This window comes from Colius striatus, chromosome Z, assembly GCF_028858725.1.
Source record: "Colius striatus isolate bColStr4 chromosome Z, bColStr4.1.hap1, whole genome shotgun sequence".
Taxonomy (NCBI): Eukaryota; Metazoa; Chordata; class Aves; order Coliiformes; family Coliidae; genus Colius; species Colius striatus.
In genome coordinates, this window is record NC_084790.1 from 77,490,062 (window position 1) to 77,502,080 (window position 12,019).

At 39.9% G+C, this 12,019-nt stretch overlaps 1 protein-coding gene across 6 annotated transcripts in view; it reads right to left on the reverse strand.

Moving 5' to 3' along the window:
* UBAP1 (ubiquitin associated protein 1) overlaps positions 1–12,019 on the reverse strand; it is a 32,914-nt gene that overhangs the window by 14,752 nt on the left and 6,143 nt on the right. The window lies entirely within an intron of this gene.

The window sequence follows — 12,019 nt, forward strand, 5'->3', positions numbered from 1 at the left end:
GGCTGCTCTGTGCCAGCCCCATGGAGCACACCCTGCCTCCCATGGCACTAAGAGCAGCCTTTCCAACTGGAAAAAACCCCACTGATCATCTTCATTTAATTCCCCATTGCTCTCAAAACAGATGTGCCATCATATTAGGTATGCAGTCAGCCAGCGCGACACTTGTCTAGACATACTGGGTAATGCACACAACAAATGGTACTGTTAGGAAGATATTTTCAGATACACACAAGAAAACAAGGCTAACAAGACTCCTCATCCACTGCTCACAGAATTCTATTAACAACTTTTAAAATTTGGATGCAAATCCTGCACGACCAGGATGTTGAACACAGAAGTGCCAGCTTTTAACACAGAGCACATCTGCCTCTGAGAGATAGGAGAGTTGTTTAAAATAGAATTAGGTGTCTAACTGTCAGTTAAAACCCTACTGCAGAATGGTTATGGTGTGTTCAGCAACACAACTGGTTGTTCTGCTAGGTTAGAAGTACATCACAAGATCCATGTCAGGACACCACAGGATAATCCTTTGAAAGTCCTCCTTTGACATTATGCATGACAAAGAATCAGAGTTGCCCTTTTTTTTTTTTTAAGTCCTCCAGCTCAAAGACTGAAATAACCAAGTGCCATTCCCCAAAATCATGAAGTTAATTGGCACATCTCCACCAGCAACAGCGAGTGCTCAAAACACAAGTTGGAACAGACCCAGCACTCACACCCATCATTCCTCAACCAAGGTCTAATTCTTAGCCTGACTATTCTCGTTGCAAAGTCCAACTGCAAATGTGAACTTAAAGGAAGAGTGTCATAAGGTGATGATTACATGGACAGCTTAGCTATTTTTCCTGGGAGCTGCTGACATGTCAGGTCAGGAAGAGCCAGCTTCAAGTACTTTAGGGAAGTCCTTTTTGGTGTGCAAAGGTCTCTTTCAACATTGTGTTGAAAACAGTATGAGAATCAACCATTCAGGCTAATAGAAATTCAACACACAGCTAGTGAAGAATTCAACACACAGGTGCAGCCAGACTCCATGAAACATCATGAGTAGATCCTAGACTACGAGGAAGTGAGTCACACCAGGCAACTCCGGGCATATCTGGTACATAAAAGTCATGTGTCATTCTGCTTGACGTTCCTCAGTTTCTTCTCAGCACATCTCACCATCTCTCTCAACACTGGCATTATGCCCAAAATTACTCCACTATGCCTGAGAACTAGTTTTGGCACTAGATGACAACTGCTTCTCAGAAGCAAACAAAACAATGAGGCTTCAAAGACGTAAGAAAAAGGAGGCAAAACAGTGCTGAGTTTGCCATCTCAGGAAAGTTGTCAAGCACAAAGCTTCAAGACCAACTACTAGAGCTGAGCAGGCTTTACAGGTCCTAGTGCCACAGACAAGAAGACCATACTACAGCACATGAAAGAGGTTGCACCCTTCTGACATGGCTCACACTGATGGATAAGCTGCTACATTGCCAGTTCCTCTGTATGACAGTAGCAATTAAGATAGCAACTTAATTTGTTATTATTGAAAAACCAAGGGCACCAGTGAAATCACACAGCCTTCACACACCTCATCCTCTCTATGTCACCTGAGCCTTCACACACCTCATCCTCTCTATGTCACCTGAGACAATGTCTGCCCATTGTCCACCAACTGGGGAGGGACAAAGCCTCTTACGCACTTCCTTTAAATTCTCCATGTTCTTCTTTCTTATAGTTGCTATCTCAGACTGAAAAGCAAGTGCTCCTTTTCTATAGGATTTGAAAACCTCTGATGAGAGGAAGTCATCTCCTCAATTTGGCAACTTAATTGACAAAGAAGTTTTTTTCAATGCTGTACCAGTTATCTACAGGCAATACAAATGATGCTGTCTGAGAAGCAGCTTACCCCAGACTGTACCACTGTTATCCAGAAGGCAAATTCATGTCTGGTGTTTTGTGAGCCCATCTACACAGAGAGTCAAGCCATGGCCTCACTGCGCTTTGGCACAGAGATGGGTGCTAAGGGGTAGTTCCATAAAGCCAGCACACCCAACAGCACATCCTGACCTGTATTTACACAACATCCTGTACAACACATATTGTTATATATTTAGTGACTCCTCCACCCAGGATGGATATTGCACCAGTCCTCTGGCACCTGCCAGGACAGGGGGTTTCCATCCTTATCACTCTCAAGTTATCCTTTCTCAAGAATAGTCATTAACAATGACATGTGAAGTCACCAGGCCCACCCCATCAAGGTGTCCGTGATGGTTTGAGTACAGCCGTCAGAGTGACTGCGGTCACCCCATCAAGTTATTGATAATGATCTCTACCCTTCAGATAGAGAAACCTATTACTGTTCTGGAACATCGTTTAAGAGAAAGGCACGTCTGTCCTGAGTCTGTGTTTACTTCAATCAACACCACTTTAACATTAGTTCTAACTACAGAGTACCTATGCCTAGTATGTACTGTTTTAATCTATTTCTTATATTTTATCTGGTTACACCATCACCAGAGACACTGAAAAGAAAATCCAAAGAGACCATTCTTTAGAATGGCAATTTGTATCCTCTCTCCAGCAGTCCCCTGCAGGGACATGCCAAATTTACCATCTCACACACTGATCTTATGTAACTGGACTCTACGTTACCACACTACCCATTTGCTCCACAGACATGCGAAGCAATGCATATGAATCCCGCAGAAGCAAAGATATCTAGCATCCAAGGAGTTTTGCAGCAGTATATCAACCTGGAGCTGCATAAAGCCTTGGATGTGTCTTCAATGTCAAAATAACCCACATAAGCAAGTACATTGCTTTTGCTGGCAAACTTGAATAAAATCCTGATGCAGATTGGGTATATACTCAAAGCTGCACTGGGAAAAAAAAAAATCACTCCTCAGATATACACAACACCGTAGTTTTAACTCCAGAACTAGCTAAGCCACATCAATAGCAAGCTAATCATGAATTGGACCATTTCTGGAGAAACAGGTATACTTTAGATTCGGGTGGCATTTGAGTTTACAGAACACTATCTCTTCCTGTTGCACTTACTAAGATACCACTACTGCAGAAGGCACAGTCAGCAAACAGAGGAACTGTTGAGCACTCTACAGAGCAAAACTAGAACAGGCTGCCAGTCACATTTCATCACCTGCTCTCCAAAGGAGGTTTAATTAAAACAGCGTCTTGTGACTAATCAGATTTGATAGGCTATTCAGGGACCACTCTTACAAGCATCTTGCTGTTGCTCTGTCCTTCTGTCTGTAAAAAATATACATTTGCAGTCAGTTTGAAGGTGAAACTGTGCTTCTGGGTGTTATCTGAACTGTATTTGCTTAGTTAAAGCCATTACTCTGTGCAGGAAACTTTTGCTTACCTTTGTTACCACCCTCTTAGAATCTTGAAGGATTTGTTCCCTAACCAGCAAATGGACAACTGCAGCGTAACTGCACTATTGCCCTTGACCCTCAGACTCTAGAACAAGACACTGACGGCATCTGTGGTGCACAAATTTTGGTCTGATGCTTTAATGAAACATTTTAAGTTGACAAAGAACATATTCTATATCACGCCTAAACTTTGTAAACACTTTTCCTGGGTTAGGGAAACAAGTTAGAGGCACAGCACTAGAAGGTTTTCTTATAGCCATCTACAATCTCTCTTCAATAAATGTCGTCTTCCTTAGCCCCACTCCCTCGATTTTTGGTTCTCATAGCCATCTGAAGACATCAGGGCTACAAGTGTCTGAAGTTAAGCAAGACATCAGCAGTCATTGAAGCAACCTCATGTGAGCCCGCTTCCTGCACGTTCATTCTTCCACTTTTTAATACCAAGGTAACAAGGGCAACCTTCTTAAAGCCAGACAGCCAGAGGAACACAGTAAAGCTGAGCCCAGCATGAGGGCACAGGACTTCAGAATGACAGAGAGGAATGACTAGACAGAGAAACAACCATAACAAAAAAACACAAAGATGCATAAGCAGAGAAGTGACGTGACAAAAATCAATGCCAGAGACTACTGGCACAAAGAGATAGACAATGAGCTGGAAAGACTTGAAGGGAGAACAGAGACATGACCAAGATAGTCTACCTGACACATCACCACTTAAAACTCAATGACTACTTAGCTGTGCTGCCAAGTAAGAACAACTCAGAGAAGCATGACTTAGAGCAATCAAGCAATTTCAAAGCGACGGTCTCATCAACAGATGAGAGAAAAAGTGACTCATAGGGAGCTGCTGGGAAGTTGAAGAGGGTTTTAATTATTATTTCCACAGTCCTTCTATTGCCTTTGACCCTCAGACTCTAGAATAAGACACTGAGGGCATCTGTGGGGCACTAATTTTTGTCTGATGCTTTAATGCACATTTTGAGTTGACAAAGAACATATTCTATATCGCATGTGTTTTTTCCTGAAGCTTGTATCTGCATTCCTGTTCATTTGAAAGACCTCTGGCAGGTCAGGTTGAAAGCATCCTACCACGAATGGTATCTGGAACAGCTTTCTCTGTGATAAGTCAAGCCAATTTAACTATTTCTCAAGAAGAGCTGGTATCTTGTTCCTATATACCTGCACCCTAAAGTGAGGGATGTCTATATTCCAGATCACATGAATTTTCTAAAGTAACTGACACCAGAGATTCAGAAAAATCTATTATGGGTCAGAGAAAAACAAAATGCCTGAAGTTATCAACCACAACCAAATCAGCATTATCTATGATTTTCAGAGATACCTGAACTTGCAGCTTTCATTTTGCCAGCTAATACACATCACATGTAGTCTAAGTACTGATTTTACCCTGCGAAACAGTTAAAACCAGCTTGATGCAAGTGATTGATTTCTAACGTGTCACAAGTATTCCAGATTTAGACAGTGGTTTAACTTTTCACTACAACTACTTGTTTCAGTGCAAGTGAAGGGCTATAACCAACATCATGAATGTGAATAGAGCCTTATACATGAGAAATAGAAGTAGGCAGTGCCTGTTGCTAAGATAAAAGTTCAGGTTCTCACATTCAGCTTCTTCATCTATGCAAGTGTTCAATCATTGCTACGCAATTATCTCTTACGTAGACTGACAGTAAAATGCTGATCACAGCAGTTGACCACAGTACAAAACAGTTTCTGTTTTCATTTCCCACAGTCTCCAAATAGATGACATCATCCCAAAATCTGCAGCAAATGCTTCTGCTTTGTACCTCTAACAGTTTTGCAAACAATGAGCACAGTCAGCTGCACAGAGGTACTCCCCTTTCATTAAGCATAATCATGTTGAGCCACTGGATAACAACTCTTTGGATTAAGTTGTTGAAAAACTAGATTTGACATGTGGTAACTACATGCCCTGCAGGGAAAAAAAAAGCAAGAAAATGTGTTACTTCCACTAGTTTTAACAAGGGGGGGAAAAAAGCATTAAAATATATCTACAGTAATTCCTTTAAAGTGCTACTGCAAATATGGAGATAAGATACATACAGTTTTTGGTCTACTTTAAGATCAAGATTTAAGAACAAATCAGACTCTCCCTGAAGCAAATAGAGGTGTGGAATTTCCATTTAGTTTTCAATGGTGATTGCTTAAAACAAATCTAATGACATGTATTCAACTCACAGGATATCAAAGAATCATGGAATGGTAGGGGTTGGAGGAAACCTCCAGAGATCACCTAGCCTAATCCCCAAATAGATATCAAGTATATACATAAAAATACAAGTGGTCACCCTACATTTAACCAAATGCAGTGTAGAGACTACACTGACAACAGAGGGTGGAGAGAGGAAGAGATGAGATATCTCTGTCACAAACACACCCCATGGGCCAATGATCCAAGCAACTATGACAGAGATCTAAATTTTGAAAGACAGACTAATGACAAACTGATTTAGTTTGCTATTTCTATTGCAATGACTGAGCAGCAGAGGGACAGGAACCAATAAAACATCACTTTTTAAATAATTTCCAGAATATATGACTAGGAAGGACAGAACAGATTGAAAAGAGTAGGCCTGTACGCAGATCACATCATTAGATTAGGAGACAACACTCTTTATCAATGGCAATAGCATCAGTTACAGGGCTTTACATGCAGATGCTGGATAGTACCTTTCCAGCAGTGACAAACATGAGGAAAAATTGATTGTTTCAATTGTGTCACTGATTAATGTGGCATAACGGACAGCTAGACGTTCTGCTTCAGTACACATCCATCAATGGGAATCTGAAGCAGAAGACAGCTCTTCCACACACTCTCAGAGAAGCACAGCATCCTTTGCTTTGTTTTTCCCCTAAGTGTTCACTGCATTAGATACCTAAAGGTTACACAGCTATCCTCACGTCACATCCCACTCTGTTTGTTAAAGACACTGTACTTCTTCAAAGCAGACACAATTTGGGCTGGTTGCGGATTTCAAGCTCTTAACTGATAACGGACACTTTTAGGTGTCTAATGCAGAGCCTTCCCTTATTTCTGGGTGAAATGTATGGCAAATTACTTTATGTCCTAAATAGACATACATTTCACCCAGAAATAAGGAAAAGCTCTACAATCACTGAGGAAACACAGTACACTAACATAATGGTTTTTCAATTGCTGAATCACCTACCAGCCCCTCAAGTTTCCAGTGAAGTTGAAGCTTACACACCACACAAGCCCCTAGAACTACATGTTTCACAAGTACAAGCATAATAAAATGGAGAATTACCTTAAGACAGTCCAGTGGGCAAGAATGTCAAGTGCAAGCATTTCCTACAGGCCAAACCAGAGTAAAAAAGATGTACCTACTCTAATTCACATTTAACTATTGCAGCAAGTGGATCACCTTTTGTTGCAAGGAATTCATTTTAAAAAGTTTTGTCAAAGAGAAACGCATCTGCAGCTAACATCTAACCAAGATCTTGGCCTGACTTCCAAACTTAGTATACAAGCATACAGCCCAGGTTCTGCCAAGGCCAAAAGCAGGCATGGGCTTTAGAGTGTTAATTCCTACCTGTGATCATTACCCAAGTTATTTAAAGACTATCTGAACAGAAATAAGGAAGAAAAAAAAATATTTTATGGTTTTTTTTCCCTTTCTCGAGATCAGCTTGACTACTCTAGAAGCTACAATGTCACCAAAAAAAAAGGGTGGTAAATTAGAAATAGAAGCACCATCTTCTCCTCCTTGATTAACAACAGAAGTTATACATATAGGTACCTGCATGATAAACCATAGCAGAAATTAAAAGTATGTTGTGCAAATCCTGTATTCTAGGAGGGAAAAGGAAAAAAAGATAACACAGCACTTCTACCACCAATGAAGGGTACAATAATCTCACAATGCAGTAACAAAACAAGTCCCAAAATTGAGGAGCAGAATAACTGCTTTTAACTGTTTTCCTAGACCTAAAGTTTGGATGGTAAATATCTACCACTTCTGAAAGCTTAAAATAGCCAGGTAGAAAGCATCTAGTAACTATTAACAATTTTAGCTACTTCAGCTTAATTAGCACAAGACTTCAAACTACTGAGTCAAACTTTTAACGATCAGATATGTGCATCAACTTTTCTACTTCATCCTACCACTTAAGAAAACTAGTATTTCAATGTAAACTTTGAGTGAGCAAGACTGGTAGCTAGAAAAAGCTGCTAACTTCAACAACAAAATAGCTCATTGAGTCTGTTCTTTTATTCAAGATGCATGGAAAAAAACAGTGGAATATCCTGCACATTTGAAGTGTATGTCTGGAACCCAGAGCAGCATAAGCTAATTAAAATGCTGCTCTATTTGTTGCAGCAATACTTAAATATGCAACAAGCTGACTCTGAAGTACTTAAATATTATCAATGCTTCAGACTTGTCCCAGTTATGAATGAGAGCTAAACATTCCCAAAACGCTGCCAACATAACAGAGTGAAATAGCTCGTCACTAATTAGAACATCCCCCTTTAAGCAAAAAATAGTGGTGTTTATGCCGTTTCAAGCTTTTTCTTCTTATGCTCTTTGTCCAAGAGAGGTGTACAGGCTGCTGATCTGGTATTATTTAGAGATACGTTCAACTCTATTGGCCATATCAGGACCTACTTCTTATACCGACACAAGAACTTGAATTCTTTTATTGCAGAAAGCCCTTTGTATCCTTTTGATAACTATTAACTGGAATTTAATGCATTTAAACACACTACAGCAATTAAATGACTGCGTAAAATAATCTATTAAAAAGTATATATATGACTCACTTTTTCATTCTAAAAGCTCAGGAAAGAAATGGTACTAGTTATTGATAGTTAGGGTTTTGTTTAGACATTTCGTGAAATATGAATGGTTATGGAATTACTTTAATGAAGTAGACAAAAACATCTAGCAAGAAATCAAACTGGACTAAAGTTTTTAAATAGGGAAAAACACAATCTGCCATCAGGTCAAACACCACTTGCCACTTCATCTGTTTGAATTCCAAACACTCGTCTACTGCACTGTATAAGAATAATGGGACCAGTGTTGAACTAGTACAGATTCATCAATTTTTCCTTATACTAGGGTCACATGCACTACCTACTCTCACCACACATTTTCCCAGCTAAACTCAGTATGCTATTGACAGAAAACACAGCCTGTTAAATTAACCATTCCACCTACAAGCAGCTCTGCTTGCCTTGCAGCAAGCAGTATAAAACTTTGAACTTGGCCTGGGAATCACTGCTTCTAATCCTGATTGCACCTTCAGTATAAGCGGTTTGAATACACTTTAGTTCTATGCACCCTCTTCCACCCATCAAGGTGTCACTGATACAGTTTCCTCCTTCAATGCTGTATAACTCCTTCTAAACCAATGAGTACCTGTTTCCATCCAACCCTTCTCATCAAGACTGAGACAAGAAATAAGCATATACAGAAACTGACATCTGAAACCAGGTTTTGTGGCACTAAAGGACAAAATTAACAGACAGGAGAAAAAAATCCAAGCCCTCATCGCCGTTCAAGCCGAACACTTACTTCAACTACTTTCCTATATTTCCTAAGTTGATGTCTCATCAGTGACACATTCCTTCCCATACTAAGTCAACAGAGCAAAGGAATCAAATTGAAACATAAAAGAAGTGAATCATATAAATAAAAATACATTCCCACTGCAGTAATGCCTATGTAAGAACGAATCTCATTTTGCCTCCAGGTATAGTATCAGTTACGCCTGCTTTCACTTTTTCCATCCAAACAGGACTGAATGGCTTCATTAAAAAGGTCTAGATGGGAAGTACTATCAGTAGTCAACACTCAATTACATTCCACTACTGGAAGTCATATTTTAAATGAGCAAGTTCCACTTGTTTTAATTAACCATGGAACTGGTGTATAACAGAGTATAAAGAACTGTTTTGAAGTGAATTATTTCTTGAAAAGACTTGTTAACTTTAGAGAAGATTAAAGATTATCAAAGATTAAGTTCCGCTCTTTAAAAAAGACACAAGGACAGAAGAATCATTACTGGCTGTCAAAAACCCCCCGACCTCTCTGCAAGACACCTGAACAGGCTTGGCAAAGTGGTGCTTCCCACACCAAGTACGCTTCTGGAATTCAATTCATTTGGCAACGCGAGAAGTTAAGTTGTCTCCAGTGCCTAAGGTAGAAAAGTGGGAATTTAGCTTTGTGCAGAGAAGTCAAACTGAGGTTGCCCTCAGATATAGTGGATATACTACAAAGCCAGCATACAATAAGTAGAAGAGTTGCTTGCTGTGATGTGTATTAGACAATTTCAGTGGCCAGCCCTACCTGAAAGCAGCACACTCCAGTGCTGAACAGGAACACCTTCCTTGCATTCTCTTGCTTTTGCAGTTCTCAAACGGCAAAGGTTACTATTTAGGACTGCTTAAATGGAACTATAGTCCAACAATAGAGAAGTTCAGGAACGGAAGCCACAAGTAACGGGAAAAACAGAGAGAGTCAGTACATATGTTAAACAAGGTTCGTTCTGTGTTGATGTTACTAGCAGTGAAGATATGCAAACAGGCAGACAGTCCTCACTCCCTAAGAAGGAAAGCAGAGCAACTACCCAGTCCTCAGGAACTAATCTGCAGTTACAACACTCGACTTTACATACAGAAAGGCTTCCTGAAGCAGTATCACAGGTGTCATTCCTCTCTCTCTCTGCTACACAGTGCTCACCAGCTATGTTCAGACAATATGCTCAGTAGATCTCTAAGCATCATAATAACCTCTGTACCCATCCACCTTAATTCCAATTGCTTCCCTTTGAGTTCCAAGATTTACATTTCCTCACTTAAACTGAATAGGTCTGCCTTCTCCCTGTGTAAGACAACTCAATTTCTCTTACCAGCACTGTAATCCTACACTTGTGGTGGATGTTCAGAGAAGATGAGTTAAAGGACTAGTATAGACTGTAGGTCTGCACTTCACTACAAACACAGCGTGATCTTTCTATCATGAATACACAACAGTAAAATTGAGAAACTGGAAGGTACTTGGAATGACAGACACCTTCCCAATGGTAAGAGCATATGAAGACCACACTAGAGTTTCATGCTCAAGTGGTATCGAAAACAGTAAAGAAACCATAACCACAAAAAGACACTTCTTTCAGATGAAATCTAGAAGGCTACAAGACATTCATACTGCCAGGAATTGAATACCCTTATATACACACACTTTCATTCATTACATTTTCCCTGAGCAGGAAGTCTTTCACCAAAATTCCCTGAGACCCTCAGCACTGCTCCATTCTTATGAGATATCAAAAATCATTTTCAAGACACTTGAACCATCAGTAAAACTCTCTGTTTTGCAGGAGTTGGGTATAGGGCACAAAGCTAAAGCAATTTGCCCACAGTCTTCTAGCTCAAGGAGCAACAGCCAGTACAGAACCTGTATTTCCTGAATCTTAAATCCACAGCAACCCCAGTAATCTCACTGCATTCTCTCAAGTTGGGATCAGTATCCCCTCAGTCTTCCCTGCCAAATCACTCCTATTCAGCTTTGCATCTTACTGTAAAAGTCCTAAGGATGTTCTTCTGGACTGGTAATTCAAAACTGGATTTGATCCAAGCTTTATTTTCAAGTTACCACTTTCAGTGCATTTAAGTCTGCATTTTTCTATACACTATCTATCCAACCCTACTTGGTAATATAGACTTCTTTAGATTTTTTTTCAGCTAGAGGAATGAATGCAACCCCTGAAGCATTTAGAGCAGTGAATTAACTAAAGAGAAACAGCTCATTTCATGTGCAAAAGATGCCTTCAGAGACCCATTAGCTTCATATCCTCAGGACGTTTTGACAGATCTGACTCAGCTTCAGCAATCTTGTCTTATTTCTTTTATAACTAGACTCAAATAAGCTGCTGGAAGAAATTGCCCCACGACCATCCAACAGTCACAGCTTTTCCTCTCCAAATCTCTAACAGACTGACAATAATATGAGACTGTGAATAGCACAGAGATCTAACTATGTGAACCATCATTGCTATGACAAAAAAAAACCCCACAATCTAAAAATGTTTCAGTTTTAAAGAAGGAAAGTGGAAAGACTATTACAAGATAGCATATTTTCTCCTGTAACCCAAGAATCAGTCCCAGCTTGCCTCTTTTATAATCCATATGTCTGATTCAATTCAGTTTGCTTTAGCAAATAAATTCAGTGCTGACTAATGACAGGAGTATCACATTTATATTCATCTAGAAACGTCAAATTGCAGCAAAACTATATCTTGAAGAAAGCTTGTAGTGAAATACACACACAACCACCCTCCCTATTTGAAAAGCAAGGGGGAAGACCATTATGATACTCAGTAGAATCAATTTATCAGAGTATAGCTGGATCCCTGCAGTAAATAGTGGTGTACTTCAAGTGTTTATCTCCTTGGTAGATGAGAGAGAAGGCAGAATTTCTTCACTGGTCCAAGATCATAAAACATACAGAACAACCCAAGAGACAAGTGGACCTTCAGAACTGTATACTACTTGCATATGCAACATGACAGCTCAGGTATGAAAAGGATGACATTACCACATCACACAAGCAGATGTGACAG